Here is a 27270-nt window from a genome sequence, read left to right on the forward strand (position 1 = left end):
TATCTAGAGCAGTATACCCTCAGCATGTTCACCAACGTTCTATTCTGTCTCTCTACCAGTCCGTTGGTCTGAGGGTGGTAGGATGTTGAGTCTGCTTGAGCTATGTGTGACCTCTTCATTAATTCCTTAGTCAAGTCCCATCCAAGTTGAAGGTTCCTGATGACGGATCTGTTTGTAGTTCCCTGTCGTGGTGTCTAATCTTTTCTTCTGCCAATATCATGCAGAGACTATCTTGATTGTCACTGCTCGCTTCCGAGTCCACATCCCGCATTTCACACTCCCCGGACAAATTCCGAGCTTTCCACCGAATTGAGTGGGAATTTCATCTTCCTAGGGTCTTTCACTTATACCCGTCATGCAGATCTTCTGATGGTCTATTTGCTGTCTCCTGCTCGCCTCTTTCACGTAAGCTTGAGGCGACGTCCTCTTTCCTTCATACTCCGGGTAAAAGAACGTCAGGGGCATCGCTCTCTCTTTGCCTGTCAACATCATGAATGGGCTGATTCCCGTCGTTGAGTGTTGAGTACTGTTGTATGCCCCTACGACTTGAGGCAGATACTTATCCCAGTCCGTCATGTATCTAGAGCAGTATACCCTCAGCATGTTCACCAACGTTCTATTCTGTCTCTCTACCAGTCCGTTGGTCTGAGGGTGGTAGGAAGTTGAGTGTGCTTGAGCTATGTGTGACCTCTTCATTAATTCCTTAGTCAAGTCCCATCCAAGTTGAAGGTTCCTGATGACGGATCTGTTTGTAGTTCCCTGTCGTGGTGTCTAATCTTTTCTTCTGCCAATATCATGCAGAGACTATCTTGATTGTCACTGCTCGCTTCCGAGTCCACATCCCGCATTTCACACTCCCCGGACAAATTCCGAGCTTTCCACCGACTTGAGTGGGAATTTCATCTTCCTAGGGTCTTTCACTTGCAAACATGCCAGGCATGCATTCACCCACCTCTCACAGGCTTCCTCAATCCTGGCCAATCGAACCTGTGAAGTATTCTTTGTTGCACTTTGTCTATCCCCTGGTGCCCCATTTGATCATGTGATCTGAACAGCACCTCTGTCTGATATAATTGTGGTAATATGATGAGCTTGTGCTTGTGTAGTATTTTGTCTTCTTCTTTTCTCTTGCATGCTACCACCCCATCAGCCGTGTGATAGAGTAACTCTTTCCTTTCTTTGTAGAACTGGCTCAGGATCTTGTAGCTGTCTTCCTCAAGTTCCCCTTTCTCTTTAGACCCCGTTCGGATCCATTTGGAGAGATTGCTTGTCATCTTGTCATTCTTCTGGGCTCTTACCAGGTCCGACAGCCTGTATCTCGCCTTGACATGTTCCTTCAGCGCCATGATCTGCCCATTCATCTCCCCAGGGTTGTGGACGTCGTCATTCAGCTTCACGCATACTATCCTCCTTACTACCTTCATGTCGTCTTCCGGCACCAGATTTGTTCTCACATTAGAATTGCATGATAGCTCCCTGAATGGCTTTCTCGAAACTGCAATCCTTTCAAGTTCTTCACCACCTCGTATCTCCTGCACATCCAAGTTGAAGGTTCCTGATGACGGATCTGTTTGTAGTTCCCTGTCGTGGTGTCTAATCTTTTCTTCTGCCAATATCATGCAGAGACTATCTTGATTGTCACTGCTCGCTTTCGAGTCCACATCCCGCATTTCACACTCCCCGGACAAATTTTCTTCTTCAGTGTTTTCTTCTTCTGTGGACGTGGACCGCTCCCCGGACTCTTGACCTGGTCCCAGGTATTCAGCTTCTTCCTTGAATTCCACTCTCTTTCTCCTGACTCTAGTCTGTTCAAGTAATTCAGCTGGGATCTTTTCAACCAGTGACTGCACCACTTCCTTCCCATCTAGGTTAGTCACCTTCGAGGTGTTTCTATCACTGGCTGTCCCGTTCTTCCGCAGTATTGTGACCTCAGGTTCCTCTCTACAGTTTTCTTGAATCACGGGCTTATCATCTGCTAGTCTCTCGAGTAACCCCTTTAAGTCTTCGTCTATTTGTGCTTCCCCCGTTTCTACTTGGTTGAGATCGTAACCTTTTGCTTTGAGCGTCTCCCTCACGATCTTTGACTTAAGCATTATTCCTATCGGCATCCCTCGGTTCTTTCTCAAGATTGTTTTTTTCGTGGTTTCCTTTGGTAACTCGGGGTGATCTTCCATCGGTTTGCCTGATTAGTCCAACCATCTCGTGAGAGGAAGACTGTCATACGTTTCCTTGTCCATGAAGGAGAAGCCATCTTTGATTTCAGATCTATCTGCCTCCCTCTGTTCTTGTCTCTCGTAGAACTCCGTCTTCTTGCTCAAGCTGTCAGCATTTTGATGTTTGTCCCGTGTTCTGTGCTCAATTATCATATTGTATCCGTCCAGGCGAACTATCCACCTCCCAATGTAACTTTGGTCCATTGAGTACGTCTTCAGCCAGCTTAGTGCCCGGTTGTCAACTCGCAACTTGAATGGCTCACTGCCTAGGTATGCCCTATATTTCTCGACAAAGGTAACCACCGCGAACATTTCTGCTTTCGGTGCTCCATACTTCATTTCCGTGTCACTTAGGACTTTGCTCCCGTACGCCATTGGTCTCAAGACTGTCTTCCCGTTCCACTCTTGTTCTTGGTGGAGAATTCCAGATATCGCTACTACCGACGCGTCCGTATCCAGTACGTACATTCCCTTCTCTGTTGGCATCCCTAGTACTGGTGCCTCGCACAACTCTTTCTTTATTCTCTGGAATGACTCTTCTGCTGCGTTATTCCACATGAACTTCTTGCCCTTGTGTCTCATTAACTGTTGCATCGGATAAACTTTGTCTGCGTAGCCTTTGACGAATTCCCTATAGTAATTTGCAAAACCCAGAAAGCTCATCAATTGGTGTTCCGTTTTCGGCGATTTCCAAGTTAGAACTGCCTCTACCGCGTCTGGATCTGGTCTGATGCCGTGTTTGTCCACCATCCTGCCCAAGTATTTTATCGAGTCCTTGAGTATCTCACACTTTGATGTTTGCACTTCAGCCCCGACCTCCTCATACACGCAAATACTTCGTCAAGTCTCTCAATGTGGTCCTCTAGTGTGGGTGTTGCTATTACCACGTCATCCACATAGCACATTACCAGATTGCCGTATTTCTTCGTCACGCCTATCAGCGCGTGTGCCATCAACCGCTGAAACGTGGCTGTGGCATTGCAAAGTCCAAACGGCATCCGTTTCTATTGAAACAGACCCAACTCGCAGGCAAACCCTGTCTTGTCCCTGTCCTGCTTCCTCAGCGGTACCTGCCAAAAAGCCGAGCCTAAATCAAGAGTCGTTAAAATTTTTGCATCACCTAACTTCGAGAGGCTCTCATCAATCCTAGGTATGGGAAAGGCATCCTTCACCGTGACGGAGTTCAGGTATCGAAAGTCACAACAAAACCTCAACTGGTCGCCTTTCTTTTTGGCCATCACTACTCCAAACGCCCAGGGTGATTTGGATGGTTCTATCATGTCATACTCTAGTAGCGTTTCAATCTCCTTTCTACACGCATCCGATTTGTGTGGGGTCATGCGCCTCGCCCCCTCCCTGTGCGGTATTGCGTTTTCCTCAAGTTCTATTTCATGCTCAACAAAATTACAACACCCGATGTCTGCCTTATGTCTTCAAAAAACTTCCTCGTTCCGCTCTAGTACGTCCTTGATGGCTTCGAGCTGTTCATCTGTCAGTTTGCCCCTCAAATGTGCAATCTCCGGCAGAACCGGTTTATCAGTTTGCATTTCATCTAGTGTGGGCCGCTCTGGAAAGTTCGAACAGCTCGACAGCCCATCGTCCGTCTCTGACTTAAGTGATTTAACAAGACCTGAAGAATCTTTTATTTTCTGCAATCGTCTCAAGATACAAATTTTGTCCCTATGATTGGGACAATCACCAACTTCATTTTGTTTTGAGTTCTCAGTTGTTTCATATCGGGTTTTAACCGGTAAAGCATATCCCAGTTTCTTCCCTCTCTGTATCGTGATCGGTATATCAAGAGTATTCAACAAGACACTGACGCAGAGGCCGCTCTTCGTTATCGAGAAGGATCTTCCTAAAACAGCAGCACTTTGACTATTAGGATTCGGAACTATACACACTTGCTTGTTGTCACTTAGTTCATTGTAATTTTTCATCCTCAAGCCTACGATTGCCGCTTCATTCGCCTTTAGCCTCACCCTCCTACTCAAGAATACCGGTGCTTTGGTTTCATTTGCCATTATTAAATTTACCGGTTTGATTGCGTACCTCCTATCCGGGTTCCGTATCCTGAACATTGCGTTATTTAGATCAATCGCTACATCGAAATTCCTGATGAAGTCTCTGCCCAAAATGAATTGGTCAGATTCATCTAGGTTTTCTACCACGAGAAAGCTCATCCACAGGTTACGTTCCCCCAAATTGAGGGCTATTATCGGCGTCCTGCCCAGCACCCGAAGGGCCCCTTTGTTTGCAGCTGACAGCCGTATTCTCGAGTCTATCAAATCAACTTTGTTAAAGCCCATTCGTTCCCAAGTTTCGATTGGTATGACGCTCAAGACTGCTCCCGTATCAAGTAACCCACGTAACTGAGTCTTTTTGCCACTTATGTCTAGCACGTGCCCTGTCACATCTGCCTCCGTCCCGATGTGCATCGCATCTTCTTCAAGCATGGCGCAGTGTCCAATCGATCTCACTTTCATCTCTTCTTTCCCTACGTAGATTTGCCCAATTAGGTCTTCGTCACATGTTATCATTGTCTTGGTATAGATGTTGATTCCATCTATATTTAGCATCACCTCGTGTGGACCATAAGCTTTAGTATACCTGTTATCAACACGTACCGACTTGCTGCCCCTTCTCGTGAGTAGTGCTCTCAACGCTCTAGAAGTCGTTTGTGGGCTTATACAACTCAAGTAATCTGCGTACACGTCAATGTGCATTATTGTCTGGTCGCTCGGTTCGCTCAAGTTTCTGGTTATCTCGTGGCCGCCCACTGTGATTATCGACATTATTCTAGCCCCGATTTTCGATATGCCGAATGGCTTTCCCGTCATCATTTTTACAGTGTTACAAATCCCGGTCTTTGTCGAGCCCGGTACAGCCTCTGGTGTTGGCTTTGATCCAGTTAATGCTTCGTTGAAATTCTGTCTTTCGATCTCCTGCTTTAGTCGTTGCTCTATTTCTTTCGCAGCCAGATCCTGTTTCACTTTGGTAATTGCTTCCGTCGGCACTTTCTCATAATTTATCTCTAGAGAGTTCGCGGCTGCGGATTCTATCGCACCATTAACATGTGTTACAGCTTTCAGTGTTTTCGTCGGCAATTCCGTGCTTGGTGCTCCTAAGTTCCTAGATTCAAACTCGTTTTGTCTATTCCGCTGATTCTGCACCGCCGCAAATGCCAACTTATGTTTGGTGTGACTCTGGTCCTTGACCGCTTCCCAGAACAAGGGACAATCCATTCTGAAGTGCCCTTCTTGGTCACAGAAGAAGCATCTCGCGCCTATCTTGATGATTAAGCCACTATAGTACTCGTGTTCCTCCATCTGGCTCATGTCCTCCTCATCCGGTGCGTATCCTAGACTCTTCATGCCTTGTTTGTATGTTGTGCAGTCAGCCACGTGGTGATCCGCCGACCCGCAGTTCGCGCATGATCTGCGCTTGTCCATGTCATCTCTAGGCTTGTACCATGACGACCACTGAGGTTGGCTTCCCCCTTGCGTGTTCCTGTTTTCTGAATATGAGCATTTCTTGGGCTTCATCAGCATGTATTCCCTTGATTTCTGTCTCATTTCTTCTGGGGTCGGTGCGCTGTCTTTCGACAATGTGTAGTATGTTGCTAACATTGTTCTTAAGTCATCACTTTTTACCCCATCAATGAACTTCGAGGCAATGCTAAAGTTTCTTCTGTTTGTCGACTCCTCTGGGTCACTCCTTCTTCTCAAGCTCTCAAGGTCATCTAGGAACCGATCAATTGACTCATCGTCCTTCTGCCTTCTCTTTTCAAATCGCATCATCGCTTGGTGACCCTTCATGCCTGACCCGAATCGATTCAGCAATATTTCGAAGATTTTGTCCGCGGTATCGCGTTCTTCTTCTTTCTTTGCAACCACGCATTTTAATGCCGTGCCTTCCAAGTTGCTGAGTATGGCTGTGCATGCTTGTCTTTCATCATTTAAGTTATCTTGCTCTAGGTGTAATCTCATCACTTCCACCCAAGTGTCAATGCATCCATCGGAGTCGTCTTTGAATTCTTTTGGCTTCTTGAAAGTTTTTCTTGATTTTCCGTCTCTCCTCTCGCTCGAGTCAGTGTTCCTCGTGGCGAAGGCCTCTAGAGTCCTGTTCATCATCTCCCAAGTGCTTGCCCACGTCATGGTATCCGGACTTGCGTTGCTGTTAGCTGTTGAGTCCCCCGGACCACTCATTGTGTTTAATGTTCCATTTTTCATGATTGTTTTAGCGGCCGTTGGTGCTATGCCTACCGCATCCCGGGTTAAAGGCAACGGTGTCGATTGCTGTTTGTTCCTTTGTGGTTCCACAAAGTCAACTCTGGTGTTTTGCGTGCGATCCGCTGCCGGTCTTTCTTGTGAGGTAGAATTTCTTAAGATTGCATCCAATTTCGCCTGTATTGCACACGAACTTTCGGCCTGATTCCTGTTCATTGTGTCCATTCTCTTTTCCAGGCTACCTAATTGGCTGTTAACATCATCATATCCGTTTTTCAACTGTTGCATATCTTTTTTTTTTTGATGCTCTTATCTCGTTCTTCATTGGTGGCATCTACCTTGTCCGACATCTGCTGGAGTCTCTCGTCTGTCGCCTTAGCCAGGTTAAAATAACTATCCAGATACTCGTGTTTGTTGTATTTCAACTCTTTCCTTATTAAGTCTCTATCTTCCTCACTGTACTTTAGTTTTTTGTCGATCTGATTTAGTTTTGTCATCAGGTCGCCAAGCTCAAGAGTAGCTGTTTCATGATCAGCCGTTGTCTTGTTTTCGGCTGTCGCTTCTGTTCTGGCTTGTTCTTCCTTTAGGTCGGCTTCTGTCGCCTTCGTGCTCACTGTCCCAAATGTTCGTGCTCTTTGAGTTTTTGATTCTTCGGCCGTGTTGTCTCTCGATTTCATTCCGACCATCATCGCCAACTTTTCTGTAAAAGATGTCTTCTTCACTTGGGAGTCGTCTTTCACCGTTTCTCGGGTATTGCCTGTTGTGTCTTCCAACGCGTCTATCGGCGAAAACTCCACGGTTTTTGGATTTTGATCTTCCATATGGGGCATCGGTGTGGATTCCGTTGTCTTCTTCTCCACTTCATCTACGCTCTGGTCTGGTGTCTCTAGATCGATTTCAATTGTGGGCTCCGCCTGTTTGTCTTTAGCACCTTCTCTCGTCTCGTTCTCAGTACTACTCCTCGTGCTGACCATACTAACTGAAAAGTTATCTTTTGTCTTCTTTTGGCCCATTGATGTCGTTCCGCGCAGCGACGAGTTATATTTCGTGTTTGATCCAGTTGACCTTTTTTCGAGCACCGGTACCCTACTCCGTCTCATTATTTCTATTTACAATTGCTCCTATTTACAATATTACTATATACACAATTCTATTCTAAGAATAAAATCTTTTGTGGAAAAATTATTAAAAGGAAATATACAACGTGATAAAAACGATGTTCCCAGTTCTCTTTCAAAACCTTTCGAGAAACTTTCTTTATTTGTGGTCACAACCGTACCGGGTTCCGACTAGTCTTGTTCTGTTTTAATTCTGTCTTAAAATACTTATTGTAATTTTACTCCAATTTTTATACCGTCCCAAGACTTCCAGTTACCTCCCTACTCTTTTTTGTACCGTCCCAGGCTTCTCAAGAATGTTCGGTACTGTCCCAGTACTTTTTGTCAGTGTCCCAAGACCCCTGTCCCGAGAGTACTATCCCAGGACCACTGTCCCAAGACTGTCCCAAGACTACTGTCCCAAGACTAGTGTCCCAAGACTACTGTCCCAAGACTAGTGTCCCCAGGCTAGTGTCCCAAGACTACTGTCCCAAGACTACTGTCCCAAGGCTACTGTCCCAAGACTACTGTCCCAAGACTACTGTCCCAAGACTACTGTCCCAAGGCTACTGTCCCAAGGCTAGTGTCCCAAGACTACTGTCCCAAGACTAGTGTCCCAAGGCTACTATCCCAAGACCAGTGTCCGAAGGCTACTGTCCCAAGACTACTGTCCCAAGGCTACTGTCCCAAGACCACTGTCCCAAGACCACTGTCCCAGGACCACTGTCCCAAGACCACTGTCCCAAGACCACTGTCCCAAGACCACTGTCCCAGGACCACTGTCCCAAGGCCACTGTCCCAAGACCACTGTCCCAAGACCACTGTCCCAAGACTAGTGTCCCAAGACCACTGTCCCAAGACCACTATCCCAAGACCACTATCCCAAGACTGTGCCGTCCCAGGACTGTACTGTCTCAAGACTGTACTATCCCAAGACTGTACCAAGACTGCTCTGGTCCAAGACTATCCCAGGACTGCACTGTCCCAAGACTGTCCCCAGACTGCACTGTCCCAAAACTTCTTTGGCACTGTCCCAAGACCTCTCTGGTACTGTCCCAAGACTTCTTTGGCACTGTCCCAAGACAGTTAACAAGTGTTTGAGCGGTGGGACCTCCTTCTTCTTCGTTGTAGGGACTTCTTGATTCACTGTACCTTGTACCACCACTCAAGCTCTAGTAAAAATTTTCCCAAAAACCCTCGCTTGATGGCCAAATGCTGACCCCCCCTTTTTTTTTTTTTTTTTTTAGTTACCTCTTTTTCACTGTTCCAAGCAACTCGCCAAAATGCAACAAAAAATCTAAACAAGTAAAAATAATAAAAACAGAGAGATGAACCCACCTAAAATTCAAAGGTGACAAATGTCTACCTTCTATCGAAAAAATGTCTGGTACCTAATTGCCACGCGTTTTCCTCCCCCCAACTAATGATCTTATCGGATCTCACAAAAATTTTCTATGTCCGTTCCCCCTACCAATCCGACCAGGGTACCTGCCTTAACTCGAGTTTAAATTTGGATATCCACCTATTATTACCAACGCGTGTTAATGACTAATGTAACTAAATCAACGATGTCGATTAATTAGTTACTCTAATTTCCCCCCTTTTTACAATTTGCAACCGCCAACCTCTAACCTAACCAGCCCCCTTCTAAACTCCCACCTTTTTAGCCCCCCTTCTTAAGCCTAAAATTAACTTAAGCGCCGGGTGCTAAACCTCTCAAGAGAAAACCGTAGACCTGTCTTCAGGCCTGCTCAAGTAAAAATGTTCCTCAAAACCGGGGGATTTCGCTTATCCAATTTTACACTTATCTCCTATAATGTAATGTGGATTTTAACGATACCCGTTCTGCCCAACTTGAGAACTCGTGAACTGCCAAATCCTTCTTGGCTACTTTCCCACTCGACTGGTCACCTCTTCCAGTCCAGTCTCCTATTGGTTTAGCTCAAGTGCTCCTGAACCACTTTCCCACTCGGCTGGTCACCTCATCCAGTCAAGTCTCCTATTGGTTCAGCTCAAGTGCTCCTGAACCACTTTCCCACTCGGCTGGTCACCTCTTCCAGTCAAGTCTCCTTGTTGTCCAGCTAAGTTCCAAGCTATCTGAAAACCCTTGACAACGTCCCACACTCGGGCACTTTATTGAGGTTACTGGGTTAAATTGCTAGGTTGATCGAAACGATCGAACTTGTAAAACAGTATGGGTATACTATTTAATTAATATAAAGGTTTGATCCAACTAATCTGGTGTCAAAGTCACTGTCTTTTTTCGTTTTATGGTTTTTGTTTCGCTTTTTGTCTTTTTGCTCGTGTTTTTGTCCCCCTAGTTGACCCCTTTTACTCGGTTAGCTAAGCCTCGTTCGGAGAGCGTACCATGAAGTTTTCTCGAGTTTTCTTAAAAAGCTATCACGGTACAACCGGAAGGTTTGCACGTTCCTGCCGAACCGTACCACCGGTACTCTAGAATGGGCATGCAGCCCGAAGCTGTCTCAAGTGGGTTCGACTCCGTAGTCTTGATGTCGTAAACACCCAGGAGCGCCATAAAAACACTATGTAACATTCGTCTACTGTAGTCACACATGGGGCTTAAGAAAAATAGGCCCTATAACCATTGGCTCAAGAGTCAGGGACACTATCTCTTGTGTTTTTCTACCTCAAATCAGTCGGAGCCAATTCGGTTCGCTTGTGACATGAGACTACGACCCGTTACAGCTTAAAGGCTACTACCAAAATATCCCCCCCACTCTAGAACTAAGAACGTCCCCATACTTAGGTCTCTAGATACCCAAATACATGAACGCCGTTAAAAACCGGGTCAGAACAATCCGTTAAGTTACTTTTTATTAGACAGTGGAACTTCGATCCATTTCAGATTGATCAACCTAAAACTCGCCTTACCTCAACATAACAATCAAAAAACACACTCTAGAAATTTAAATTAGGTACTCACATCGTAGCACGCTCAAGAACTGGGAGTAATTAAGTTGGTAAGCAACTCGAGAATTAAATAATATAACTAAATGAGTTTAATGTTTATCAGTTTCAATAACAGGAACAAGTTTGAACTCTAGAGTATAGTTTCCCGTGAACCATTGGGACACTCAAGCTGTCCACCTTTCCATCGAAGGTTCACTCTAGTCCAGTTTGAATAATAATCCAGTCGAGCAATAATAGTCCAGTTCTCGGGAATACGCTTCCTTCTGTTTCAGATAGGACAGCTCTACTCTAGTTTTATTGTGACGGAAATTGCGAATAGCAATTTCCTACTGATTTTTCTGGCAACTTTTCCGCGATTGTTACTCAATCGTTCTGATTTCTCTTTTTCGGTTTTCAGTTATTGCGAGAAAATCGTGCATGACAGGCTCCATTCGAATTTTTGAAAAATCTAATTTCACTCCAAAATTAAGCGTTCTTGTTTTTCTCAAGGTCAAACTTCCAAATATGACCGACTGGCATATAATGTTGTTGTGTTTTTTTCTCGCTTTTCTGCCAAAATGGCCGTTTCTGACGTTTCTCAGAAATATGACGTCAAACTTCGAATTTTTAAATTTTCAAAACACCAGAATATCTTGACCTTCACCGTTTGACTAATCGTTCCAATAACGTCGTTAATCGCTTAAAACTGTCAATTCGGAAGGTTCGCTGCTAAAATTCTGGTCGAATGTCACATACTCCCCGGACAGTCCGGTCCGATCAATGTCCTCATTGAATCTCCTAATGTTCGTAAAATAGGTACAGTGTCATCGAACAGAATTTACAAAATGCACGAAATTACTTTTATCCACGACTCACTGCAGAATATAAATGGCATCATACTACATCACTATAGCCTTTAAATTCTTTCATTAATCTGCTCATTGAGGATATGACCTAAGATTAAAACATATTTTCCGACTTCCAATGTCAATGTCCTGATTAAAACTTTTTCTCCTAGATTTAAAAGGTGTCGGTTTGCAGGATAGTCCTGCCAACCAACGAGCTAAAATTATCTTACTATGCTCCTTCCCTTCGGAAATCTTGTTTGTTATTGTCCTGAATATTAAAACTAAGAAACGTCAGAAAGAACAATGAAACAATCTCCCTCTTCGAGAGACTACCCAAGCCTTTCATGTCACCACAAAGTGACCAGTTCTCCTGGGTGATTAAAAACAGTCATGCAGGCTGGAATATTTAAATATACTCTTTACTCAAGACTTTCTAAATAAATATTAAGTGTCTCTAAAGCCACTAACTAAAATCAAAATGCAAATTTATAAATGCAACAAGTTCTTTAATGTTCAAAACTCAACTAAATGTTTCAGTTTTCAATTACAACTGGGTTGCTTGGTTTCTCACTTGAGTTTTTTCACACATACAAAACAATTCTGAGTTTTAACTTCTTCTTTGTAACTCCTTTGTTTATCTTCTTTTCGTCGATTAGAAGTTCTAAAACTTCTAAATTCTTCTAATTTTCTTTCTTTTTGCATCTTGTTCTTTCGACCATTTGTCAATGTTCCATGTCTTCCTCCTGTGACACTGACTCTGCACTTTCAGTTTCTGTGTCTTGCAACACATCGTTAGCTATTTTGACGCTGGTGAAAGCAGTCCTCCAACACTTCTGCTATTCTACCCTCTGTTTGTAATAAGGTAGAAGCTCTTGTGGAGACACAACGTCACGTTTCTCTCCAAATCTTCCTTCAATATCTCTTCCTTCTCCTTTCCATTACGTTCACTTGTCCTGGAAATTCTTTTTACAGCGGTGTTCACTGCATTCCGATGAGTCACGAAAGCTCGCTTGAAAGCTCCTGCTCCAATGTCCAGCTGATATCCACTGTACACTCTGCCGTGCTTCGACATATGCTTCTTGGCATATTCGTACAACCATGCAGTCATGTTGGCTCTAAACCATGGCATCAGTCGTCTTCTTGCCCATATCTTTTTCACTTCCATCGGAATGTTCAGAATCTTGCATATTGTCTCAAAAAGATCTACAATTTTTAGACAATCCAATTTCTGCAACTGTTCTCTCGTTGGCGCTTCCTGTCTATTGTTCTCTCTCACATGAGCTTCCAGCCATCGTATCGCCATCATAACTCCCACTATCACTATTGTTATGGGCCGTGATGAGTCTGGTAAACCCATGGAGAGCAGCTCTCCAGAGTCCCAGATCAACAAAAGATTGTTCTCTCTGGAACTGCTGAGAACATCTTACATAGCAACTCGTAAGATTTTTCGGACATTCTCGTCAGTCTCACACACTTTGGCACTGAGAAGGCTTGATCCACGATCGTTCTCGTACTCTTTACATTCACAGCTACGAAATGCACCGGGTATCTGCTCTTGCACATTGGAGCCAAGGTCGAGCCCACCAAAAATCGTGCTCCTGATGGTATACAATAAGTCTCACTGTGTCTGATGTTCATATTGCCTCAATCGCTTCCCTCCATTTTCCTATGTGTTTCCGCTCGGTTTGCAGAACTCCTGGGAATACTTCTACACTGATGGCAGTGACCATCTCATGTCTCTGTTCTAGATTCAATAGTGACTCTAAAGAACTAAACATGCTGTAGAATCCTAGTGCAGTCACTAGATTCACCTCGGTTCCTCCATGACAATCCGCTATCAGTTCTGTTTCCGTTCTTGCTTTCATCACGACGTTTCCAAACAAAACCGTCAATTGCTTGTGTTGTTTCTCTAGGGTCTTCACACAGTCCAGACTTCCACAAACGTGACTCTCCAGTCCACAGACTTCCGCCAGACAGCTACCAGGTTTGACCCAGTCTTCTGGTCCCCAGCCAGGCAACTCCACTTTATCTTCACCGTTGCTCCTAGAGGCCGTTATCACCACATTATATATGATGTTAAGGTCACACAGGTTACAGCCTGCATTAAGCTCCCTCTGCACGTCTTGTGTCGCCCGTAATATCGAGTCAGCGTTGGGACTAGGAAACCGTGATGGCCTCATCAATTCCCTCACTGCCATCAAGCTCGTTCTCAGTAATTCATCTGAGAATCGCAACCCAAACTCCACTCTTTTGTCGGATTTTAGTACGGAAGGTGCAGTCACCTCTTCTTCCAAGACCAGTCCCAATTTGGTCTGTGGATTATTAGCGCTCTTAATTGTTACAATTCTCGACGTCCAGAATCTTAGTAACTCTGCCTGCTCGTACTCGAAGAAGCAATCGCGTATGTCTTCACTCAGGAAAGGGTTGTACGCTATCCCTATGATTCCGAGTACGTAGCTGAACGACTTCTTCTTGATCGGTCCACAGTATTCACTGGATTTCGGCAGTGCCCCCATAGATTCTTTAGTGAGTCTCAGCTCCTTGTTTGAGAATCTCCTGATTTCGTCTACCTTTCTCATGGGCTCTAACTCCTCGGGTTCCTTCATATTCACCCTCATCGGTTTGCTTTGCTGCATATCCAGCAGTGCTAGCAAGAGTAAGGCTTTCGCTCGCTCATCGCCCTACCTCAGCATCTTGACACAGGTGTTCAATGCAGGTACTGAAATCTGCTCTATCATGAATCGAATGAAACAGAGAGCGTCCCTCCGCTTCGCACATGCTACTGCTGCTCCCTCTTGGACTATCAGATCCCTCAGGTTCGTCATAAGAAAAATTTCTCTTCTTTTTACCTCTTCCTTTCTTCTGAATCATATTCTTCGCGAGTCAGTCCCATCATGAACCAAGCAAACCTCAGTTGTAACTCTGTTCTTACATAAGGTACTGCCATGAGAGCGTGTATTCTTGGCGCAGTACTCATTTCTTCTTCGAATTACCGTAACACCACTGCTTTCCATGGCAGGCTCACCAACTGCTCCATCGTTTCTGCCTGTATCTCAGACGACGCTAAAGTCCCGTACGCCTTCTGCTTGAGGGTGGTGCCTTGCAACATTGTCTCCAGATAACCATCCATGGCACTCTTGCCCTCCAGAGCTATCACATACCCTCTAGCCGAGTTTCGGTACTCCAACATCTTCATGTATGCATCGGCAGGCTCATCCATCGACACAGCCTCCAATACTGTCAGTCGGTTATACTCTACTGGTACTAGTTGTCCTGCGACATTTCCCCTTCCGTGATTCATTGGAGATGGCTTAAAGTCTTTCATTGTGCTCTCTCCACATTGGCTGAGTATTTCCATTTCTAAGGTTGCTCCAGTCAGAGTGAGGTCACTCCTTTTGGATTTATAACCTGTTGACTTTATTCCCGCCATGAGAATGGGTGGCACCATCGCTATATCAGTCAACATTTTATCTGTGCCAGGCAATTGATAATCACCTTGTCCCAAATCCATGACCTCTTCGACTCGTTTCCTTTTCGCTGAATTGACAGCTTTCATCGATAACTCTGAATCCACCTTCGTCTTTCCTACTCTCCTCGGCATCACTCTGCTGCCTAACTTCATTTTCATCGCGTTGATCTTATCAATCACCAATTTCGATCGCATCGTTCCTCTCCTGGTTCTTCACAGATACACCACCTACCTTTATCGTCCTGCGGTGTCATCTTGATGGGAGAATTGGCTTCACTTTCATCCGTGGCTGAGTCAATCAACAACTCACTCAATCTCCCTTCACACTCATCAAGCTTGTCAAGGACTTCCCGCATCAAGGGTCGATTGAGACCTGTTTTCAGAATGGACTGGGTCCCATAGCTCTGAACCACTGTCCAGACTTCTTCCATGAACGCCACTCTGTCCAATTTGCATCCCGTCCTACTCTCGTGGTCTCGGTGATGTACTTCCCATTCTTCTTCGGGCAACGTTCCCAAGAAAGGTACTCTGGCTGAGCCCTCTATTCCTCTTTTTCTAGGCGATTCCATGAGGATTCTTTGTTCGTTATTTCTTGAATTGCCAGGAGAGGTGCTCTCCGGCAAATTCCGTTTCATTTCCATAAAGGCTGACGGAGGCTCCAGTGTCGAAATGCCTTCATCCGTTGGCTCAGTCGTCTCTAACGTATCCGCTTTGTTCTCAAGATCACTGAAGATATTGAAATCCAGGCTGGATACTCCTCCTGTCGATGCTCTGTCGTCTTCCCCACCAGCTTGACTTGCATCTTGTTGCATGGGTTCTTCGGTTTGACGGCTTCCTCCCTGTCTGTCATCTCCTTCTGACCTATCCTTCTTTGAGCTCGAGGGTCCTTGCTTATCATTGTCGGTTCCTTCCGGAAACTTCGGTATGATCAATGTACCGGCCGATCTATCTTCCTCTTCTCCATGGACCACTTTGATTTCCTCGCAGCCAGAGGGTGCTAGGAAGGTTCTCGTTCGCAGCGTTCCTACTACCTTCAACTCCGGTTTCACATTAGTCAGGATCAAGGAGGCCTCAGGCAGTTCGGTCCTGCCTCTCATCTTCATAGGCGCTAAGTCTAATCCCGCCCATTCCTCGTCAAATCTTCCAGGTTTGGGAGTCGCGGCGTTGCTTATTTGCCTTCTCGTCGCTTGATCCGTATAGGCAAATCGTGTGTACTGTAACACATCGGCATTTCTTCCCACAAAGTATGTATCCATCGTTGCTACGAAATTCCCTATTCTCCTTTCATTGGTTTCGAATGCTCTCAACCTAGGAGTTTGTACCACGGAGACTGCTCCGAGCAACAACCTTCTTATCAGAGGGAATTCAGGGCTTGCCTCCGGCAGCTTCTCGTAATCACCCCGGTCTTTCGTCTCCTCTCTCACTTTATGATATGCTGCAGTGAGACGAGGCACTCTGGTTATCTCACCATTCGTTTTATCATAGGGTCTCAGATTCCAAAGCTTCGGAAACACCTCGATGTGTTTTCTTCCTACTTCTCCCATGCGATGACGGAAGTGATCGTCAAAATTGATGACTGTCATCTCTGGCTCTGATATTTTCGCAAATAACAGATCTTCGCTCATGAGCTCCCGCAAAGTGTGCTGCTCACACCAGTTCAGTGCACTACCGTCCACTGCTGATATGAGGTTCAGGTGCAGCACCGACCTCCTATACGCCTCCACCTTAACGTCAGGGAACGCAAACGTGACTGCTGGTCCATAGATCACTGTCACAAACTCCGTGACTCCTCTGATCAGTGCTAAGGGATCGGTTCTCATAGCCAAGCTCAGATCGGTTAACAAGGGCATGCATCCAACATGTCGCCTAACATCCTCCTCACCTTCGACAGTCTCACCCTCCCCCGCTCCAAAGCGACTCTATTGTAAGAGATACTGGATAAGAGTGTGTCTCAGGTCTCTCATTCTATTCCACGAGTCCGTGGATTTCTTCATATCTAAATTCCTCACTCTCTCTCTCATCTGCTCTGAACGTGTCAATTTCATTCGTCCTCCCAAATTTCCGTGGGCAATCGCAATCAGTGTTAGAAGTCCATCCAACTGCAGGTTCTGGATTCCCTCGGTGAGCAGCATCGCCGGTCCCTTCACGAAACTCTATGCTCCAAACGTCACGAACAAGGCTATCAGTTCCACTATTGACACCTCCACTACTGCTTGGAGAAACTCCTCAAATAAGTAATGAGAGACCTTCAGGTAGACCCCCGCCAAGAAGGACGCGGTCCATCCGGCTCCCAACCCCTCCAGCATTCTGACACATTCCAGTGCAGGTTTCCAGGGCAGTCTGACACATTCTGTTCACAAATTCAGCAGTCTTTTCTTCGGCACCTTCCGCTAGGTTCACCTCCTTTAACAAATAGGCATGGATCTTCGTGAACATCACAGGGCCTTGCTCAAAAGCATCTGCACCCAATGCCGCTACTCGAGGATTTAGGTGTAGCCACTGGTTGGCTTCCGGCTTGGTTCTCAAAACCATCGCCTCCAAATGAGCTCTCGTCTCTAGTGAATTTTTCCTTCTCTTGTTTTCACCTGTCACTTCCATTGCTCGGAATCATAAGTCGTTGGACATCGCTGCGATCACTCGATGGTCGTCGTCTATTCCCAGTTTCAGTTTGAGCAGTCGACTGAAATTGGACATTTTCAACCACAGCACCTCGTCCAACACCAACATGTGTAGCGCACGGTCCTTGAATCCTCTCATCGCGCTCGAGATATCCGACCACACTGCAAGTAGTTCAGCCCTGAGTGGCCTCAGGCTCTCCATCTCTATCATGCGATTTGGGGCCGATATGATCACATCACATTTTCTTTCCGAAAGCAAGGTCACAATCGCATACACGAATTTCAGTCCATCCGGGAGATATGCATACCCCGGAGACAACGCGAATACTACTCTCGGTGTCACTTTGGTGAACGACCCTTCCTTCGTCGCATCCACCACCTCACCCATCGACTCAAGGATATCTTTTATCGCTGGCCACACAGCATTCTCCGCCGTTGTAGGATCTCTGAGTCTGCTCAGAAAACCCCCACCGTGTAGATGGTCACTGATGCCAGCAAACACGATCGTAATTGGGTTCATGTCCGTCTGCCTTTGTATCCCTATAGCCAGAGATACCGATTGCAGTAGGTCCAGATCGACCGCTGCCAACATTATAACGTCCGGCCAAAACAGAGACGTGGAGGTATACACGAACTCTGAATTCGCTACTATCATGATCTTGGCCTTCCTCATTTCTGCTTTGTCATAGGCGGCGAAGATGGTCTCATCCTTCTTTATCGCTTTCAACCCGCCGTATCTTTGGACATCACCATCTTGATTCACTAGTTTCGGGTATATTCTTTCCTTTACATGGCATGGCGGTGAGCTCACTTGCCTGAACATCTTCACATATTGTCCGATCGGCGCCCTTGTCACTAGAAATCTTCCAGGTCTCTCTTCTCGATTCCCTTCATCATGATTCATTCTCACATCTTGCAATGGTCTCGCGTTCACTGGTCCCATTGTGTTGTTAGAGGGCAGTCCCTCTAGGTCAGCAAATCTCAAGGCCGTCGTGGAGCTGAAATTTATGCCAGTGGCTATCAACCAGTCTACGACGGTTATCGAGTACAGACTGCTGACGGATAGCGTCGCTCCATTCAGCATCCTCCTTGCCTCTTCGATGAAGCTTACCCTCTGGAGATCCAGCTTCATTAGTTCGTCTTTGTATACATGTCAGGGAGATGGCATGGGTCCCGACCACATCAACGACGAGCCTCTGCCCGGGCGTCTCTCCTCTCGACTGGCACCTGTCGTCTCCGATCTCGTGTCCGATCTAGACGTGCTGGCTGTCTCTTCGATTGGGTTGACAGTTCCTATTCTTCTCCTAGGATGGATGGTCCTCCTAATCGGCGCCTCTCCCAATCGTTCCTGTACGTCTGTCCTTTGACCCGGTTCGCTGGGGCCCCGCTTTGCGCAGTTCGTGACGGCCGGGGCCGTCCCCAAGCGCGCCTCCAGGCTAGGAGGCACAAACGTGGTAGTCACCGCGTCATTCGCTGTTCCTTCTTCCTTCAGCACTCCTGTGTCAAAGAGTTCCGCCTCTAGTTCATCCAACCGCTCTTGGAAGACTCTATTCAACCAAGCCTGCCCTTCGATACTATCGAAGTGGATGCCGTCCGTGGTCAGTCTGGCCTGATTCATAGCTCTGAACTCATGTTCGATGTCCATGAGGATCATTCTTCCGGCATTCCGACTTGCGAGATTCCTCAAGATGTTATTCCACCTGACGACTCCTTCGTTGTGCCTTCTTCCTGCTGCTGTCAAACTCCTCGTGTTCATTGGCACAGTGCAAACGGTCAGTACCGCGCAATTGAATTTCTGCCAGAGGGTAGTAAACAAACACACCATCATTGATTCCCATAGTGCTTCCTGTTCGTCCGAACCTCTGGAGATGTCAATCGTTCCAACCAGGATCATCACATTGGGGATCCTCCCTGGATTCATTAGTTCCACCATTCGATATAACTGGGCTATCGTCGCGCCTCCGAAGGCCATCACCGTGGTGACCCAAGAGGTCCTCAAATTCGATAGTACTCTGACCAAGCTGTCTCCCAGTATCAAATGTGATGTCCCCAGTGGTGGTTGCTGCAGGTTTACTGCCGGGTTCCAAGTCGCTCGATTGAAGCAAGCTCTCGGATCTGTCTCCGGAACTCCCGTAAAATTATATCTCAATTGATTGTTCTTTTGTACGTCCATTACACGAGACACTTTCTTTGCTGGCATCTTCTGTTTTCTTCTCTCTGGGGCCTTCGAACTCCCCATGAGTGGCGTCACGTCACTTATCCCCTGTCTGATCACGGTCTGGGAGAGTCGTACTCTGCCCGTGTTGTCGATTGTTCCACAGGGTGCAGTCACCCCGGAACCTGGCGCATTCTTGTTGGCGACCAGTCGTCCAGCTGTCTCTATCAGCTTCCTCGCCGTTTGTTCCACGACGGGGTCACTCAAGGTGTCTCTAGGGTCCGGGATTGTCACTCGATCTGTCGCTGTCGGGAGCCGTGTCTCCGTTGTCTGACTCATTTCTCGAGGCGTCAAGAGCTCCATCGGGGACTGCCCACGAGGATTACTCCTTGCAGGTATCACTTTCTCCACGGCCGTTGTCAACGCCATCTGTTCCGATTGCTTCCCAATCCAGGCTCATTCGCCAAGTCACTCCCTGAGAGAGCCCCGTTTCTCCACCTCATCACTCTCATGTTCGGGCGGTCTAGTACTCACCTCTCTCCATATGCTGCCATCAAGAGGACTTCCGTGGGGCGGTCCCCACGGTTGTCATGCCCCAAGATGTTGATCAGGGCGGTCAGCAACATGACTACCTCTGGGTCCTCCAGAGCGAAGTCTCAATCCATCAGCCGACGATAGATCGCATCTATCATCGGTCCTACGTATGCCTCTGCCAGGTCCATCAATTCATCCAAGTTGAAATTATCCATACTGGCCTTCAGATTTGATTTGATTCGATTCGATTTCAAGGTTTTGACTCAAGTGAGTAATTACATGATCAATCAAGATCTAGAAAAGAAGTCACAAATATCACACTTGTCAGTTTCACCTTAACATATATCGTTAAATTTGCTTAAAAACAGTTCAGATAAAAAGATATTTATCCTAAAATTTATTAAAATCAATCGGTCTCTAAAATTTTGGAATTCGACCTAAGATTGGACAGTCCAAACTTTGAATCTATTCCTACGATCGTCATCCAGTTGTTCATGGTCCCTAACCCCTTCTTACCCACGATCTTAATAACCTAACACATAACATAACATAACACACATATCACACATTACATACAACTTAGTCTTTAGCCTAACACCCTCTCGCACGTCACTCAGCCTATACTTAAGTAAAATTTCTTATGTAAATATACTTGTTTATTAGTATCAGAGAATATCACGTGTACAAGCGCGTACAATTCCCGAGGATGCAGTCGTCCTCTGTTTGGATCGTACACTGGAAGCGAGAGCTCCTTCACGTCCATTTCCACGAGGAAGTCCCTCAGCCTCGTCAAGGACAAGACTAGGTTCTCTGGGTCCACGTGCTGCTTCTCTGTCGCCCTCGTTACCAAGAAGCATAGGTATTTTCCCGGTATCTGCGACACCGCCGGAGGTAAGGCTGTACGCCCCCTATCCCTGGTCTTTGCTTCCAAAAAAATTCCACGTTTTTGTATTCTCTCTTAAAATCTGCCGCTAACGCTGTCCTAAAACTCATGTCGGCTGTGATTGCTATCGCACATGTTCTATTTGTGAGTATGAAATCACTGTCTGTTAGTATTATGTTACTTGAATATTCTTTTGGTAAGTTAAAATATGACTCAACTACCCTACCTATGTCAGTTTTCTTAGGTTCTTCGCCTGTTTCTGCTTCTAAGTCTCCTGTTTCTCTTGCTATTTTTAATTTTTTTATGATCAAGTTTTCAGGGTGGGTAAGTCCTATCCCCACTCCCCGGACAAAAATATCCATCGACGTCCCCGTCGATCGCATACCGGGTATCATGTCGAGGTTAGAAGCTGGAATGAGTAGTTGTCCTTCCTGGGCAGCCCAGGAAGGATCATCTCGTTCGGTCTTGATGTGTTTCATGCTTTGACGACCTACGTCTTGAATCGTGACGCTGGTCTCCTCTGGGTCCGAGGTCATTTCGTTCAGCCACTCTAAGACACGCAGGTTCGTCAAGTCTTGTTCATATGACTGCTGTTGCTCGTCGTCAAATTCTACCTCGGGTTTCGACCGGTCGTCGACCCATTCATCATCGTGATCATCGACTATGTCAATGTCTTGTGACACAGTTTTTTCTTCTAAACCCACTACTTCTTCCACTATCTTCTTCAGATCTATCCAATCCACTACAAGGTCGTCACTGTAAGGATTGTATTTCTTTCTGGGTCTTTCCCGTCCTTCTGACGAGTCTGTATCGTGAACGGAAGATCCGGTTCCAAGTTCTTGGGAACCTCTATCTGTTCGGGATCCTGCCAATCATCCTCTGCGTAGGGTAAGGTTTCATCATCCGCTTCGATCACCTCGTTTGGATCCAGGTTCAGCGGTGTATCCGTTCCTTCCTCTACGACTTCGTTTCCATAGTTCTTCTCCCTGGTGCCCTTCTCGTTGACCTCACAAGCAGGATCCATCATTAGATAATCCCCTTCTTCCATGTCTTACACCAGTCTTCTGTCGACGGATTGTGTGGCTTGATGTTCTCATAGTGGGCGGCTCGGCCAGTACTCAGTCTATAAAAGCGTCCCTCCTGGTGCACCTCTGTAATCGTGAAGGGTCCCCTCCACTTTTTTAGGAGCTTTTTTGTCCCTTTCGGTGGTATAACGTTCTGAAATACCCATACGTAGTCTCCCACCGAGTAAGCTTTCGCCCCAGCTGCTATCTTGTCAAATTTTTTCCTCTGCCTTGCCTGTGCTTGCTGAGTATTTCGTCTACACAAATCGTTCAACTGCTGTTGGCGTCTGATCACATCCCTCACGTAGAACTGTGGGGACGTTTTCTTTCCCTCGTACTCTGGGTAGAAGAAGGTTAAGGGTAAAGATTTCTCGTGTCCAGTTAGCATCATGTGTGGACTGACTCCGGTGGTGGAGTGTTGCGTGCTGTTATATTCCCCCATCACCTGCGGAAGGTATCTGTCCCAATCGGTCATGTACCTGGAACAAGATACTCTCAGCATCGACACTTACGTCCTATTCTGTCTTTCCACTAAGCCATTCGTCTGATGGGGGTATGTCGCGGAGGGAGCCTGAGCAACTTATGAGCGTCTCATAAGCTCTTTCGTAAGCTCTCCTACGAAAGCTGTTCCATTATCCGATTGAAACGTCATCGGACAACCATGTCTCGCTATCCACGTATTGATCAGGTGGTCGCATCACGTATTGATCAGGTGGTCGCAGGTGGTCGCATGAATCCTCTGATATACTTTGTCGATCCCCTGATGGCCCATCTGATCATGTGACCTGAAAAACAGTTCTGTCTGATAGAGTTGCGGTAACACTATCGCGTTATACTTGTATAGGACTCTGTCTTCCTCTCTTCTTTTGCAAGCCACAATCCCGTCCTTGTTCGAATATAACCTCCCTTCCCTCTGCGTGAAATACTGTCTCAAAATGCGATAACTATCTTCCTCGAGGTCCCCTTTATCCGGAGAACCATTCTCGATCCACCTTTTCAGGTTGCTTGTCATGCGATCATTTCTCTGCGCCCTTAGAAGATCCGAGAGTCTGTATCTCGCCTTTAAGTTCGTCTTCATGACCCTCATCTGACTATTCAGCTCGTTGTGCTGGTGTGTGTCTTCTCCCATCTTAACGCACCCAAACTTCGCGAACGGCTGTGTTTCTTGTTTAAACGGCTGAAGATCAGTACTGACTACCTCTTTCTGCGGCAACAGACTTATCGAATGTTTCGATACCGCTATTGTCTCCAAATCATCCGCTGCGTTGTCAAAGACTCTTTCGCTTGGTATAAGGTAGCGATCGCTGTCAGGATCCTGGTACACCTCTCTGTCCAGATCCTTTGCCCGAGTTTCCACTAGTAGTGTGTGGATCGCTAGTTCGGACAGTTCTGATCCCGAGCTCGAGTTCCTGTCTGAATAGGTGTCCATTCCTGAGTTTCGGGAATTGTCATCTGTTGAAGAGGTTGTGATGGAGTCTGCACGCTCCTCCAGATCATGTCTGTGCCATCTTCGCATCCATCTGAACTCCCCGGACAACACCTTGATCTCTAGATCCTGTTTCTTATCAGGAATTTTTTCATCTATCTCAGACTCCCCGGACAAATTTTCTTGTCCCGGGTGTTGATCTTGTGCTCGCTGACTCTTCCCATCGTTCATCTCCCCGGACAAACAGTCTTGCAGCAGGTTTTGTTCTATCTTCTCACCTTCATCCTGGTCCACGAAGGTAACGGTTTTCCTTCGCGTACTGCTTCCCTTTTCTTTCCGTCCATAAGAAGTACTGGTTAAAATCTCGTGAGGTATTGAGGATACTAGTTGCTGAACTATTGTCCTACAATCCCTCTCGTTCTTTTCGTGTTGTCGTCTGGACGGCATGACCTTCACTTTCTCACTGACTGTAATCGATGCGACTGCTGCTGTCCATTCGGGGTCATCTCTGGTCACTTCTCTTTCTAACAATCCACCCAGCATCCGCATCACTTGCGGTGTTACCTGCACCGTTTTATCCAACAATGAGAGGCTGTTTATGTTCATGCGAGAGAGTTCTTGCCGGACCAGATTCGAGCGCAGCAACAGATCCAAGGGGACCGGGTCCTCCTTGGATAGGATCTTTATCTCGGCTGCTTTCTCTACAGGTAACACAGGATGCCCTGGAATTGGATGTCCAGATTTATCCAACCATCTCGTTAAGGGAAGCGCTTCATAAGTTTATCTGTCCAGAAACGAAAATCCTTCCTTTATTTCTGCCTGATTGGCTTGCTTCTGCTCCAATCTTTCATAGAACTCAGTTTTCTTGCTGCGGCTATCAGCATTTTGGTGTTTATCACGCATCTTGTGTTCGATTATCATATGGTAGCCATCCAATTTTACTATCTATCTACCAATATAACTCTGATCCATCGAGTAGGTCTTCAACCAGGATAACGCTCTGTTGTCCACGCGTAACTTGAAGGGAGCGCTCCCCAAGTATGCACGGTACTTTTCCACGAAAGTGATTACTGCAAACATTTCTGCTTTTGGTGCGCCATATTTCATCTCTGTGTCACTCAAGACCTTGCTGCCGTATGCAATGGGACGGAGAACCGTTCTTCCATTCCATTCTTGCTCTTCATGCAATATTCCTGAGATGGCTACTACCGATGCGTCTGTATCAAGAACATACATGCCCTTTTCTGTAGGCATGCTTAGCACTGGCGCTTCGCACAGTTCCCGCTTTATGTTCTCGAAGTCAACTTGTGCTTCATCGTTCCATTCGAACTTTTTCCCTTTGTTGCGCATCAGCTTCTGCATCGGATACACCTTGTCCGCATATCCTTTTATGAACTCCCGGTAGTAATTGGCAAATCCTAGGAAGCTCAGGAGCTGTGTGTCCGTTCTGGGAGCCTTCCATGTCAACACTGCTTCTACTGCTTCTACTGCTCACACTATGCCTGTCCACCATTCTTCCCAGGTACTTGATTGAATCCCTAAGGATTTCACATTTCGATGGTTTGCACTTCAAGCCTGTTCTTTTCATGCATCCAAAGACCTCATCGAGCCTATCAATGTGGTCCTCCAGGGTTGGTGTCGCTATGACTACATCATCCACGTAACACACGAGATTCCCGTACTTCTTGGTCACTCTGGTCAACGCCTGAGCCATCAGTCTTTGAAAAGTGGCCGTTGCATTGCACAAGCCGAAGGGCATCCTCTTCCACTGGTACAATCCAAATTCGCACGCAAATCCGGTTTTCTCTCTATCCTTCTTCCGCAGAGGGACCTGCCAGAAGGCAGAACCCAAGTCCAATGTGGTGAAGAACTTGGCATCACCAAGCTTAGAGAGGCTCTCGTCTATTCGCGGTATCGGGTACGCATCCTTTATCGTTACCGCGTTCAAGTAACGAAAGTCGCAACAAAACCTAAGCTGTCCCCCTTTCTTTTTCGCCATTACTACCCCGCAAGCCCATGGCGATTTCGAGGGTTCTATCATATCGTATTCAAGTAACATTTCTATTTCCGCTCGGCACGCTTCCGACTTGTGTGGCGTCATTCGTCTTGCGCCTTCCCTATGGGGAACGGCGCCCTCTTCAAGTTCGATTTCGTGTTCGACGAAATTACAGCAACCTATATCCGCTTTATGTTTTGAAAATACATCTGCGTTCCGATTTAAAACGTCCCGCATTTTTTCGAAATCTCCCTCACCTATTTTCCCTTTTAAATGTTCTATCTCTGGCAAAACCGGTTTGTCAGATTCTAGTTCATATGACGAGGGGCGTTCCGGAAAATTCGAGCAGCTTGATAAGCCGTCGTCCGTTTCGGATTTCATTGAAAACAGTTTATGAATAGATTTTAATTCGTTAATCTTCTTTAAATTTTTATCTTTATTGGCATGATAAGGACAGTCTTTCACACTATGTTTCTTCAAGTTTTGTGTCTCCTCATAGTCGGTCCTCATCAGCAAAGCGTAACCAAGCTTCTTTCCACGCTGGATTGCAACCGTGGTGTCCAGTGTGTTCAAAAACACACTGACACCCAGTCCGTTTCGCGTTACCGAGAAGCTCCGGCATTCAATCACCGAACTCTGACTGTTTGAATTCGGTACTAAACAAACCTGTTTACTATCGCTTAACGAATTTAAATTTCTCATTCTAAAAATTGCCACCACAACTTGTCCTGGCTGTAGTTTTACTTATCTATCTATCAAAATTGGTAGCTTGTTTTCGTCTGTTATAATCCTATTAATTGGTTTCTTAAAATACTTCCGGTCCGGGTTTCTAATCCTTATCAGACTGTTGTTCAAGTCAATCTTCACGTCAAAATTCCTGACAAAATCTCAGCCCAAGATGAATTGGTCGGCGTCGTCCAAATTCTCTACCACCAGGAAGCTCATCCAAAGATCCCGTCCTCCCATGTGGAGGACCGTTGTTGGTGTTCTTCCGGCTACGTAAATAGCTCCTCGATTGGCGGCGGCCAGTCGGAGATTCGTTGGAATTAGATCCTCCCTCATGAAGCCCAATCTTTCCCAAGTTTTTATCGGCATCACACTCACTACGGCTCCTGTGTCCAGAAGCCCTGTGACTCCGATTTTCGTTCCGTACATCTGCTTCATACCCAATGTGTACTGCATCTTGTTCCATCATGGCGTCATGGCCTATCCTGCGGACCTTGAGTTCCTCCTCACCCAAATAAATCTGCCCCATTTGGTCATCATCTGTTGTTACATAAGTCCTAGTGTAGATACTGATTCCATCCACGTTCAGCATCACTTGATACGGCCCATAGACCTCCAGGTAGCGTCCATGAAGTTTCTTCATGCTAGAGCCACCCGTTGTTAGTAGTGCTCGCACAGCTCTCGACTCAGTGCGTGGCTCCACCTGCCTCAGATAATCTGCATATGTGTCCAAATGCATCAAAGTGAACTCGGATGGTTCACTCAGATTTCTGATTACCTGATGTCCAGCCACTGAGATTATCGACTATATCTTGCTTCCTTGTGGCACCATGCCGAACCTCTGACCGGACATCACATTAAGTTTCATGCTCAAACTGCTTTGTGCCTTAGTCTCCTCGACCTGTTGCTTCGAAGGTATTCAGTTGCTCCTGTAGTTTCTCATTCTCCAGTTCAAGTTTCACTTTTTGTTCGATCTCTTTCGTCACCAGTTCCTGCTGCACTCTATTTAGAACATCCCCTCGCGGCTGCCCTATAATCAATCTTGAAGTCATTGGCCGCAGTTGCTGGTTCCGGTTACGTGTCTCTTCTGTTACCGCTTGCA

General features: G+C 46.3%; 1 protein-coding gene across 2 annotated transcripts in view; it reads left to right on the forward strand.

Annotated features, from left to right (window-relative positions):
* The window catches only part of LOC134844800 (inhibitor of nuclear factor kappa-B kinase subunit epsilon-like), a 572416-nt gene that overhangs the window by 255553 nt on the left and 289593 nt on the right, over positions 1 to 27270 (forward strand). The window lies entirely within an intron of this gene.

The sequence above is a fragment of the Symsagittifera roscoffensis genome, chromosome 1 (assembly GCF_963678635.1).
Source record: "Symsagittifera roscoffensis chromosome 1, txSymRosc1.1, whole genome shotgun sequence".
Classification (NCBI taxonomy): Eukaryota; Metazoa; Xenacoelomorpha; order Acoela; family Convolutidae; genus Symsagittifera; species Symsagittifera roscoffensis.